Source organism: Bos taurus, chromosome X (assembly GCF_002263795.3).
Source record: "Bos taurus isolate L1 Dominette 01449 registration number 42190680 breed Hereford chromosome X, ARS-UCD2.0, whole genome shotgun sequence".
NCBI lineage: Eukaryota > Metazoa > Chordata > Mammalia > Artiodactyla > Bovidae > Bos > Bos taurus.
The window spans coordinates 65,259,775-65,273,704 of NC_037357.1; the positions used below are offsets into that span (position 1 = coordinate 65,259,775).

Here is a 13,930-nt window from a genome sequence, read left to right on the forward strand (position 1 = left end):
GGTTGATTCCTTAGATGTTTGAGCAGTTGTTTTTTTTTTTTTTTTCCTCTTGTGAGATCACATTTGGTTAAATTTAATTATAAGAATCCAAAGGATCTAAAAGGGTATTTCTTTAGTGAAAAAAAAAATGTATTGGCTTAGACTAGGAGCCAGGAAGTGCTAATGACATAAGGGTTCTAGCAAAATGCATGTGTTTAAAGTTCAGCCTCTTCATCTTATTTGTAGCTCAAAGCTTTGTCTCTTGATATCACTACAGAATGGATATTTATTTCTATGGCAACCCACCTTTCCTATTAATTTATTACTTACTGTGTACAGCCACAATTTTGAACTCTTGGTTTTCAATTCTGTGCATATTTTCCTTTATTTGTTCATTCTTTCTTCCCCTTCCTTCATCCCTCCCTTTTTCTTTCTGTCTGTCTCTCTATTTGGTCCACTGGGATTTATCTCCTGTGAATCCAACAATATATTAAAATACATATTCTTTTAATGAGGATCTAACTGTAGCAGGAGAGCCTTTCAGGGTAACTAATTTGACATTGTTGAAAGCAGAATTCTCAATATATGTTTACAATGAATGAATAAACATGCGTCACTGTGTATCTGAGCTCACTGTACATTATAGCACATTTATGCAAATATTACTTTTGAATATAAATATCAAAATACTGGGGAAACAAATACTCTAATAATAAACACTATTAAATATACTAATATATTAGAAACATTCTTGTAAATGTATAGATTTCTATGCAAAATACTGAACTCACAGAAAACTATCTCTTTAAAGAATACATCACAATTTATTTCAATAGAATTATGGCATTATCTGTGAGCTATTAGAGGACACAAAAAGATCCTGTCATCATTATATTCCTAGCACGTGAAAAATAATGTGGGGCACAGAAAACATTATTTACAAAAGTAATTAATTAAAATCATATTAAGGGCCCAAATTATGGCCCCGAGAAAATTATGCACGTGTAAACTCTTTTTGTTATTCTATCACTGCTGCTGCTGCCCCTTCTGCTGCTAAGTCGCTTCAGTCGTGTCCGACTCTGTGTGACCCCATAGACGGCAGCCCACCAGGCTCCCCTGTCTCAGGGATTCTCCAGGCAAGAACACTGGAGTGGGTTGCCATTTCCTTCTCCAATCACTGCTACATCAAATATTAATTTGATTTTTATAGTGTTCCCTACTATAGTACTTTAACAAGATTAGCTCTGATCTATTATAACCATGGAAATCATCAAGATTCCTCTTAATGGAAATCTACAAAGTAAATAAATATATATAACTATACTTTCATTCATAATAAATAATTTTTAAATACTTTTTTCTTAATTTTACCTATGGACTTATATAATAGAGTTATCCAAAAAAATACATCCAGAATAAATAAAACCTTGACAGAGCTATTTATTATTAGAAGATTAAAGCTAAATTTTGATGCTGGATCACTATAGAACTTGGGAGAAAAAAAAGAGATGAAGTGCACTTTTTTTTTACAACATGGAGAGGTTCATATCCTCTTCATATATTTTTTAATTTATTTATTTATTTTAATTGGAGACTAATTACTTTACAATATTGTGGTAGATTTTGCCATACATTGAGATGAATCAGCTACGGGTGTACATGTTTCCTTCCCATCCTGAACTCCCCTCCCACCTCCCTCCCCAACCCATCCCTCTGAGCTGTCCCAGTGCACCAGGTTTGAGTGCCCTGTTTCACACATCAAACTTGTACTGGTAAGCTATTTCACATATGGTAACATACATGTTTCAATTCCATTCTCTCAAATCATCCCACCTTCGACTTCTCCAAAAGAGTCCAAAAGTCTGTTTTGAATATCTGTGCCTTTTTTGCTGTCTTGCATATAGGGTCATCATTAACATCTTTCTAAATTCCATATATATGCGTTAATATACTGTATTGGTGTTTCTCTTTCTGACTTACTTCACTCTGTATAATAGGCTCCAGTTTCACCCACCTCATTAGAACTGACTCAAATGTGTTCTTTTTAAGAGCTGAGTAATATTCCATTGTGTATATGTACCACAATTTCCTCATCCATTTGTCTGCCAATGGACATCTAGGTTGCTTCCATGTCCTAGCTATTGTAGTGCTGTGATGAACATTGGGGTACACGTGTATCTTTAGATTCTGGTTTCCCCAGTATGTATGCCCAGCACTGGGATTGCTGGGTCGTATGGCAGTTCTTTTTCCAGGTTTTTAAGGAATTTCCACACTGTTCTCCAGAGTGGCTGTACTAGTTTGCATTCCCACCAACAGTGTAAGAGGGTTCCCTTTTTGCCACACCCTCTCCAGCACTTATTTTTGTAGACATTTTGATAGTAGCCATTCTGACCAGCGTGAGATGGTGCCTCATTGTGGGTTTAATTCGTGTTTCTCTGATAACAAGTGATGTTGAACATCTTTTAATGTGTTTGCTAGCCATCTGTATGTCTTCTTTGGAGAAATTTCTGTTTAGTTCTTTGGCTCATTTTTTTGATTGGGTCACTTATTTTTCTGGTACTGAGCTGCATGAGCTGCTTGTATATTTTGGAGATTAATTCTTTGTCAGTTGTTTCATTTGCTATTATTTTATCCCATTCTGAAGGCTGCCTTTTCACCTTGCTTATATTTTCCTTCATTGTGCAACAACTTTTAAGCTTAATTAGGTCCCATTTATTTATTTTTGCTTTTATTTCCATTACTTTGGGAGGTGGGTCATAGAGGATCTTGCTGTGATTTATGTCAGAGTGCTCTGCCTATGTTTTCCTCTAGGAGTTTTGTAGTTTCTGGTCTTACATTTAGATCGTTAATCAATTTTGAGTTTATTTTTGTGTATGGTGTTAGAAAATGTTCTACTTTTAATCTTTTGAAGGTCGTTGACCAGTTTCCACAGCATCACTTGTTAAAGAGATCATCTTTCTTCCACTGTATATTTTTGCCTCTTTTGTCAAAGATAAGGTGTCCGTAGGTATGTGGATTTATGTTTGGGCTTTCTATTTTGTCCCATTGATCAATATTTCTGTCTTTGTGTCAGTACCATAGTCTCTTGATGATTGTAGCTTTGTAGTATAGTCTGAGGTAAGGCAGGTTGCTTCCTCCAGTTCCATTCTTCTTTCTCAAGATTGCTTTGGCTATTCGAGGTTTTCTATTTTTCCACACAAATTGTGAAATTATTTGTTCTAGTTCTGTGAAAAATACCATTTGTAATTTGATATGGATTGCATTGAATCTATAGATTGCTTTGGGTAGCATACTCCTTTTCATTATATTGATTCTTTTGATCCATGGACATGGTATATTTTTTCCATCTATTTGTATCATCTTCGATTTCTTTTGTCAGTGTTTTATATTTTTCTATTATAGATCTTTTGTTTCTTTAGGTAGATTTATTACTAATATTTTATTCTTTTCATTGCAATGGTGAATGAGATTGTTTCATTAATTTCTTTCTGTTTTCTCATTGTTAGTGTATCAGAAAGCAAGGAATTTCTGTGTTTTAATTTTATATCCTGTGACTTTACTATATTCTAGCAATTTCCTGGTGGTATCTTTGGATTTTCCTATGTAGAGGATCATGTCATCTGCAAACAGTGAGTTTTATTTCTTCTTTCCAATCTGGATTCTTATTATTTTTTTTTTTCTTATCTGATTGCTGTGGCTAAAACTTCCAAAACTATGATAAACAGTAGTGGTGAGAGTGGGCATCCTTGTCCTGTTCATGACTTTAGGGGAAATGCTTTCAATTTTTTGCCATTGGGATAATGTTTGCTGTGGGATTATCCCATATGGCTTTTATTGTGTTGAGGTACGTTCTTTCTATGCCTGCTTTCTGGAGAGGTTTAATCATAAATGGGTGTTGAATTTTGTCAAAGGCATTCTCTGCATCTATTGAGATACTCATATAGTTTTTATCTTTCAATTTGCTAATGTGAAACATCAGATCAATTGATTGGCGAATACTGAAGAATCCTTCCATCTCTGGGATAAAGCCCACTTAATCCTGATGTATGGTCTTTTTAATATGTTGTTGGATTCTGTTTGGTAGAATATTGCTAAGGATTTTTGCACCAATATTCATGTGATATTAGCATGTAGTTTTCTTTTTTTGTGGCATTTTGTCTAATTTTTCTATTAGGGTGATGGTGAACTCATTGAATGAATTTGGGAGTTGACGCTCCTCTGCAATTTGCTGGAAGAGTTTGAGTAGGATAGGTGTTAGCTCTTCTCTAAATTTTTGGTAGAATTCACCTGTGAAGCCATCTGATCCTGAGCTTTGTTTTGCTGGAAAATTTTTGATTACAGTTTTGATTTCTGTGCTTGTGATGGGTCTGATAAAAGTTTCTATTTTTTCCTGGTTCAGTTTTGGAAGGTTATACTTTTCTCAGAATTTGTCCATTTCTTTCAAGATGTCCATTATTTGGCATATAGTTGCTGATAGTAGTCTCTTTTGATCCTTTGTATTTCTGTGTTGTCTGTTGTGATTTCTCCATTTTCATTTCTAATTTTGTTGATTTGATTCTTCTCCCTTATTTTCTTCATGAGTCTGGCTAACGGTTTGTCTATTTTATTTATCGTTTCAAAGAACCAGCTTTTAATTTTGTTGATTTTTGCTATGGCCTCCTTTGCTTCTTTTTTCATTTATTTCTGCTCTGATATTTATGATTTTATTCCTTCTACTAACTCTGAGGTTTTACATTTCTTCTTTGTCTAATTGTTTTATGTGTAAAGTTAGGTTATTTATTTGATTTTTCCCTTGTTTCTTGAAGTAAATTTGTATCCCTAAGAACCTTTCTTTTAGCACTGCATTTATTGAATCACATTACTTTCAGGTTGTTGTGTTTTCATCTGTTTCTATGCATATTTTGATTTCCTTTTTTATTTCTTCTGTGATTTGTTGATTATTCAGAATCATGTTGTTTAGCCTCCATATGTTTGTATTTTTAATAGTTTTTTTTTTCCTGTACTTGACAACTAATCTTACCTCATTGAGATTAGATAAGATGCTTGATATGATTATAATTTTTTTGAATTTACCAAGGCTAGAGTTTTGGCACAGGATGTCATCTACCCTGGAGAATGTTCCTTGCACACTTGAGAAAAAGGTGGAATTCATTGTTTTTGGTGAAATGTCCTGTAGGTCTAACTGGTCCATTTATCATTTAATGCTTATGTTTCCTTGCTAATTTTCTGTTTAGTTTATCTATCCATAGGTGTGAGTGGGTATTATTTTGTTACTCCCAGTATTATTGTGTTACTGGTAATTTCCTATTTCATACTTGCTAGCATTTGCCTTACGTATTGAGATGCTTCTGTGTTGGGTGCATATATATCTATAATTTCTATATCTTCTTGGATTGATCCTTTGATCATCATGTAGTGTCCTTCCTTGTCTCTTTTTCTGGCGTTTATTTCAAAGTCTATTTATCTTTTATGAGTATTGCTATTCCTGCTTTGTTTTTGTCTCCATTTGCATGAAATATCATTTTCCAGCCCTTTAATTTCAGTCTGTATGTGTCCCTTGGTTTGAAGTCGGTCTCTTGTAGAAAGCATATGCCCCTTTTTGCATCCATTTTTTTGCATCCATTCAGCCAGTCTTTGTCTTTTAGTTAGGGCATTCAACCCATTTACATTTAAGGCAATTATTGGTAAGTATGATCCCTTTGGCATTTACTTTGTTTGGGGTTTTGTTTTGTTTTGTATTCAAGTTTATAAACCTTTTCTGTATTTCCTATCTAGAGAATATCCTTTAGCATTTGTTGAAGAGCTGGTTTGGGGGTGCTGAATTCTCTCAGCTTATGATTGTTTGTAAAGCTTTTGATTTCTTCATATTTGAATGAAATCCTTGCTGGGTATAGTAATCTGGGTTGTATGTTTTTCTCTTTCATCATTTTAAGTATGTCCTGCCATTCCTTTCTGGCCTGCAGAGTTTCTAGTGAAAGATCAGCTATTATCCTCATGGGGATCCCCTTGTGTGTTGTTTGTTGCTTTTCCCTTGCTGCGTTTAATATTTGCACTTTGTGCTTGATTTTCATTAATTTGATTAATATGTGCCTTGGGGTGTTTCACCTTGGGTTTATCCTGTTTTGGACTCTCTCGGTTTCTTGGACCTGGGTGGTTACTTCCTTCCCCATTTTAGCAAAGTTTTCAAATATTATCTCCTCAAATATTTTCTCATGGCCTTTCTTTTTGTCTTCTTTCTATGGGAGTCCTATGATTCAAATGTTGAGGCTTTTAACATTGTTCCAGTTATCTCTGAGGTTGTCCTCATTTTTTAAAATTATTTTCACTTTTTTTTTCTCTCTCTGCTTCATTTATTTCCACCATTCTACCTTCCACCACACTTATCCTATCTTCTGCCTCAATTATTCAACTGTTGGCTCCCTCCAGAGTGGTTTTGATCTCAGTTATTGCATTGTTCATTACTAACTGACTCTTTTCTATTTCCTCTACGTCTTTGTTAAACATTTCTTGCATCTTTTTAATCGTTGTGTCTAGTCTCTTTATCTGTACCTCCATTTTGTTTTCAAGATTTTGGATCATCTCTACTCCAAAATCACTACAGATTGAAATTGCAGCCATGAAATTAAAGACGCTTACTCCTTGGAAGGAAAGTTATGACCAACTTAGACAGCATATTAAAAAGCAGAGACATTACTTTGCCAACAAAGATCCATCTAGTCAAGGCTGTAGTTTTTCCAGTAGTCATGTATGGATGTGAGATTTGGACTATAAAGAAAGCTGAGCACCGAAAAATTGATGCTTTTGAACTGTGGTGTTGTAGAAGACTCTTGAGAGTCCCTTGTACTGCAAGGAAATTCAACCAGTCCAGCCTAAAGGAGATCAGTCCTGGGTGTTCATTGGAAGAATTGATGTTGAAGCTGAAACTCCAATACTTTGGCCACCTGATGCGAAAAGCTGACTCGTGAGGGCAGGAGGAGAAGGGGACAACAGAGGATGAGATATTTGAATGACATCACTGACTCAATGGACATGGGTTTGGGTAGACTCCTGGAGTTGCTGATGGACAGGGAGGTCTGGCGTGCTGCAGTTCATGGGGTCACAAAGAGTCGGACATGATTGAGCAACTGAACTGAACTGAACTACTATCATAATTCTGAATTATTTTTTAAAGTAGACTCCCTATGTCCTCCTCTTTTGTTTGGTTTGGTGGGCATTTATCATGTTCCTTTACCTGATGAATATTTCTTTGCCTTTTCATTTTGTTTAGACCGGTGTGTTTGGGGTGGCCTATCTGTGTGCTGGAATTTTGTGGTTCTTCTTATTGTGGAGTTTCCTCCATATGTGTGGGGTTGGACGAGTAGTTTGTCAAGGTTTCCTGGTTAGGGAAGCTTGCATCAGTGTTTGGGTGGGTTGAGCTGTTTCTCTTCTTTCTGGAGTGCAATGAAGTGTCCAGTAGTGAGTCCTGCTGAATATTTCTCTGCCTTTTCATTTTGTTTAGATTGCTGTGTTTTTGGTGCCCTTTGTGTAAGCTGGAAGGTGTTTGTTCCTCTTTATTGTGGAACCTGGTCTTTATGGGTGGGGTTGGCCTAGTGGTTTGTCAAGGCCCTGGTTGTGGGAGCTTACATCTGTATTTTGGTTCATGGAGCTGGATGTCTTCTTTCTGGAGTGCAGTGAAGTGTCCAATAGTGAGTTTGGGTTGTTTATGGGTTTGACATGACTTTGGGCACCTTGTCTTTTAATGATCCGTGTCGTGTTCCTGCTTTGCTGGAGAATTAGTCTAGTATGTCTTGTACAGCAACTTTTTAGCTCTTGGGTGAAGCTTGTTTCAGTGTAGGTATGGAGGCTTTTGGGTGACCTTTTGTCTATTAATGTTTCCTGAAATCAGGAGTTCTGTGATGTTCTCAAGTGTTGGAGATAAGTCTCCTGCCTCTTGCTTTCAGTCCTTCTCTCACAGTAGCCTTAAGACTTCTCTATCCATACAGCACAGATGATAAAACATCTAGGTTAATGGTGAAACAGTTCTCCACAGCAAGGGAAGCCCAGAGAGACTCACAGAGTTACACAGAGCAGAGAAGAGGGAGAAGAGAGATAGAGTTCACCAGGAAGAGAAGAGTTGGAGTCAAAAGGGGAGAGAACAATCTAGCCAGTAATCAGTTCACTAAGTGCTCTCCACATCCCAGAACACCCAGAGAGTTCCCAGAGTAAAGTAAAGAAGAGAAGGGGGAGGAAGAATATAGAAGTGACTTGGGGGAGAAAAGGGATAATCAAAAGGGGAAATAACATTAAATACAGTAATCACACCCCTCCTTTCAAAGAGAATGGGCTGCCTTTCTGGGTGACTGGTGTCCTCTGCCACAATTCAGAAACTGTTTTGTGGAAGTCCCTCAACATTCAAATGATCTTTTGATGAATTTGTGGAGGAGAAAATGTTCTCCCCATTCTATTCCTCTACCATCTTGGGAACACTCCAACTACATGTATTTTTAAAGTGCTGTCTTACAATAGATAAGAATCAAGTAAACCAAAGTCTCCTTTATATTTGTATTCAAATAACTATATTTTCATTTAGGTTAAACATGAATGTAGATTGTGTAGACTTATAATACTACTCTAATAGCATACTAGAAAGTTTATTCGACCAGAGTTTCATGAATATGACTATGAGACTATTAATGTAGAACTTGTAATATCAAGCAAGTTTCTATTATTTGAGCTCTCACATTTAAATTCAATACAATCTCAAATACTTCTTTTAGAATTTAGCTCCCTTAAAAAGGTGAGTGTGCACACAGACACACACACAAACACACACCATGGCTCATTCATTATTTAAGAAAAGCTCTTGGTTAAAAATAACAAAAATACATTTTCATTACAACCAGTTTGTTTAATGTGTTATTTTTGGCTGTTAAACTGATGGTCTAAATAGGAATATTTTAGAACTATAACAAATCTCTACATCAGGTTCAAATAATTTATAAAAAGGGAAACCCAGTCACAATGATCAAAATAGCTCAGACAGGGTCAAAAGTGGTGTAGCTTATCTTGACAAATTTTGATAAGAAGGATTAAAAAACCGGAAAAAAAAAAAAAAAAGGAGTTTCTAAAAGATATAAACTACTAGTTTGATCTGTCTGATTTGAGATTTGTCAAATTACTCCCAGAAGTACTATTATAGCAATCACATCCTTATAAGCAGAAGCAGACTCTGTTCTAACATGATTTTCAGATATGGGCAATAGAAATTGAGATAAAACTAGTTTAAGTTATTAAAAACTCCATGTCATTTTAACCTGGAATGCTAAATTAGTGTTATTAAAGACTTATTTTGTCATGATTTTACAAAATGGGGAAAATGAATGGCTGATCTTTAACTTGGAGATATATATATATATATATATATATATATATATATATATTTACCAGCAAAAACTTTACTGATGATGCATGTAAAATCATGTCTTGAATGATTTACCTTAAAATGGTATGAAAAAACTCTAGCTCACAGGTCATGACTGATCCAAACTAGTAATAGGTCAAACAATACACAGGTGTTATAAAATAATATTGCCTTTTAAAATCTTTGGATTTAATGTGTACCTTGGTTTCTCATCTCACTATTTGTACTTTGTTCACTTCATCTGTATGCTTTCAGGTTAATTGTTAGAAAACTTCTGGAGATTTAATCCTTATGTCACTTTTGCCTATTGCTGTTTCAGATCTTGTGCACTTGTTTTTTTTTTGTTGTTGTTGTTTGTTTGTTTGTTTTTTAATCATTTCATCACTTTAAAAAAATTAACTCTCTTTTGTCAAAGGAGTATCTCCAAGTGTACAATATATTTTTCCACTAATAGAATATGTTAAATTAAAAAGAAGTAACAGAATGCTTCCCAAATAATTCTATAAAGCCAGTTTCACAATTTATCCTATGAAGCAGTAATTTCCTGATGCTAAAAGCAGACAAAGACATTACTAGAAAGAAAAAAATCTATGAAACAATATAAATTATGAATATAAGTGAAAAAAAATTCAACAAAATATATAAGAAAGTGAAACTCAAAAACAAAAAAAAATAAGTATATGCTATGACCAAGAAGACTTTATGAACAAAAGTTTAGTTCAACATAAAAAAAATAAAACAGTAAAAATATCTCTTTTTGATATGTCATGATATGTCATGTAAAAAACGCTCAATACTCCACAGAAAGCTTATTAGAACTAGTAAACAAATTTACTAAAGTTGCAGAATTCAGAATCTGCATACAAAAATCAGCTGTTTATTAGTTCTATACACTAATAAAAAACAACAAAGAAGAATTAAGAAATCAATTCCAAGTACAGCTGCATCAAGAAGAATAAAATACTTAGCATTAATTGAACCAAAAAGGCGAAAGACTTGAACACTGAAAACTAAAAAATATTGAAGAAAGAAATTAAAAGCATAAATAGAAAAAAAAAATCTCATGTTCAGGAGTCAAAAGACTTAATATTATTATGATGTCCATACTACTTAAAGTGATCTAGAAATTTAATGCAATTACCATTAAAATATTAATAGATTTTTTATATAAATAAGAAAAAACAAGTATAAAATAGAAGTTCAAATGACCCCATATTTCAAAAGAAAGAACAAAGATGGAGGCATCATACGTCCTGATTTAAAATTAACCCCAACTCCAACTCTAACACTAACCCCATGCCAAAGCTGCAGTAATCAATAGCATGGTCCTAGATTAAAAATAAACATATGGACTAAAGGAACACAGAAATAAACCCATGCATATATGGTAAACTGATCTTTGACAAAGGTGAGAAGAATACACAATGAGAAATAGTGTCTTCAACAAAAAGGTGCTGGGAAAACTGGATATGCATATGAAAAATAATAAAGTTGCCTTACAACATAAACAAAAACTGACTCAAAATGGATTAAAGACCTGAGATTGTAAAACTCTTAAATTAAAGCAAAGAGGGAAATATCCATGACACTGGTCTAGGGAATAATTACTTTGATATGCCACCAAAAGTGCAAGCAACAAAAGCAAAAATGGTAAGTAGTTATGCATCATAAGAAAAAGCATCTATATAGCAAAGGAAAAATAAATGTAGTGAAAAGGCAACCTATAGAATTGGAGAAAATATTTACCAACTAGATTATGTGGTAAGGTGTTAATATAATTACCAGGGAAATTCAAAATCAAAGTGAGATATAACCTTACATCTGTTAAGATAGTTATTTTTTTTTAATGTAGGAAATAACATAGCATCAAATTTATAATCTTAACAATTTTAAGTGTACCCTTCAGTATATTAAGTGCACTCACATTGTTGTGCAACCATCACCACCATCCATCTCCATAATTATTTTCATCTTGAAAACTGAAACTCTATCCATTAAATAATAACTCCCTGATGGCAAAGAGGGTAAAGAATCCACCTGCAATGCAGTAAACACAGGAGAGGTGGGTTCAATCCTTGGGTCAGAAAGATTCCCTGGAAGAAGAAATGTCAACTCACTCCAGTATTTTGACTGGAAAATACCATGGACAGAGTAGCCTGACAGGCTACATTCCAAAGGGTCACAAAGAGTCAGATATGACCAAGTGACTAAACACAGAGCACACCACATTTATCCTTTCTGTAGGCCCTGGTAACCACAATTAGATTTCTGTCTCTATGACTTTAAATATTCTGATTACTTTGCAGAAGTGGAACTATACAATATTTGCCCATTTTTACTGGATTATTTCACTTGGCATAATGTCCTCAAGCTTCATACATGTTGTAGTATATGTCAGAATTTCCTTCCTTTTTGTTTGTTGTTGTTCAGTCACTAAGTCATATCTGATTCTTGTGACCTCATAGACATGCCAGGTTTCTCTGTCCTTCACTACCTTCCAGAGTTTGCTCACACTTATGCCCATTGAGTCGGTGACACCATGCAACCATCTCATTCTCTGTCGCCTCTCTTCTCCTCCTGCCCTCTCTTTCCCAGCATCAGGGTCCTTTACAACGACTCAGCTCTTGTCATCATGTAGCCAAAGTATTGTAGATTCAGCATCAGCCCTTCCAGTGAATATTCAGGATTGATTTCCTTTAGAATTGACTGGTTTGATCTCCCTGCTGACCAAGGGACTCACAAAAGTCTTCTCAAGCACCACAATTCGAAAGAATGGATTATTCAGTGCTCAGCCTTCTTAATGGTCCAACTCTCACATCCATACATGACTACCTGAAAAACCATAACTTTGACTATATGGATCTTTATCAGCAAAGTGATGTCTCTGCTCTGTAATATGCTATCTAGGTTGGTCATAGCTTTTCTTCCAAGAAGCAAGTGTCTTTTAATTTTGTGGCTGCAGTCACCACCTGCAATGATTTTGGAGCTCCAAAAAATAAAGTCTGTCACCGTTTCCATTTTTCCCCATCTATTTGCCATGAAGTGATGGGACCAGATGCCATGATCTTAGTTTTACAAATGCTGAGTTTTAAACCAGCCTTTTGCACTCTCCTCTTACACCTTCATCAAGAGGCTCTTCAGTTCCTTTTATCATTCTTCCATTAGGGTGGTATCACCTTTTAAATGGAGCTTGTTGATATATCTCCAGTAAATCTTGATTCTAGCTCGTGATTCATCCAGCCTAGCATTTGCATTATCTTGATGTACTCCTTTCCCAATTTTTAATCAGTCTGTTGTTCCATGCCCAGTTCTAACTGTTGCTTCTTGACCTGCCTATGGTTTCAGGAGGCAGGTAAGGTGGTCTGGTATTCCCATCTCTTTAAGAATTTTCTACAATTTGTTGTGATCCACACAGTCAAATTCTTTAGCACAATGAAGCAGAAGTGGTTTTTTTTTTTGTTTGTTTGTTTGTTTGTTTGTTTTAGAATTCTATTGCTTCTTCTTTGATCCAAAGCGTGTTGGAAATGTGATCTCTGGTTCCTCTCTTTTTCTAAACCCAGCTTGTCCATCTGAAAGTTCTCAGTTCATGTACTGCTGAAGTCTAGCTTCAAGGATTTTGAGCATTACCTTGCTAGCATGTGACATGAGTGCAACTGTACAGTAATTTGAACATTCTTTTACATTATCTTTCTTTGGGATTTGAATGAAAACTGACCTTTTCCAGTTCTGTGGCCACCACTGAGTTTTTCAAATTTGCTGGCATATTGAGTGCAGTACTTTCACAGCATCATCTTTTAGGATTTGAAATAGTTCAGCTGGAATTCCATCACCTCTGCTAGCTTTGTTAATAGTAATGCTTTCTAGTGAAAGTCACTCAGTCGTGTCTGATTCTTTTCAACCCTATGGAATTCTCTAGGCAAGAATACGGGAGTGGGTATCCTTTCCCTTCTCCAGGGGATCTTCCCAACCCAGGGATCAAACCCAGGTCTCCTGCATTGCAGGCAGATACTTTACCAACTGAGATATCAGAGAAGCCCTTTAATGCTTCCTAAGGCCCACTTGAATTTTACACTCCAGGATGTCTGTCTCTAGGTGAGTGATCAAACCATCATGATTATCTGGGTCGTGAAGTTTTTTTTTTAATAGTTATGCTATGGATTCTTCCCACCTCTTCTTAATCTCTTCTGCTTCCCTTTGGTCCTTGCTGTTTCTGTCCTTTACTGTACCCAATTTTGCATGGACTGTTCCCTTGGTATCTCTAATTTTCTTGAAGAGATCTCTAGTCTTTCCAATTTTATTGTATTCCTTTATTTATTTGCATTGCTCACTTAAGAAAGCTTTCTTAGCTCTCCTTGCTATTCTTTGGAACTTTGTATTCAGGTGAGTATATCTTTCCTTTTCTCCTTTGCCTTTAACTTCTCTTTTCTCAGCTATTTTTAAGGTCTCCTTAGACAACCATTTTACCTTCTTGTGTTTCTTCTTTGGTACAGTGTTGATCACTACCTCCTGTAGAATGATATGAACCTCTGTCCATAGTTCTTCAGGGACTCT

General features: G+C 35.3%; 1 protein-coding gene across 1 annotated transcript in view; it reads right to left on the reverse strand.

Annotated features, from left to right (window-relative positions):
- Positions 1-13,930, reverse strand: part of DACH2 (dachshund family transcription factor 2) — a 311,949-nt gene that overhangs the window by 77,740 nt on the left and 220,279 nt on the right. The gene's annotated exons all lie outside the window — the stretch shown is intronic.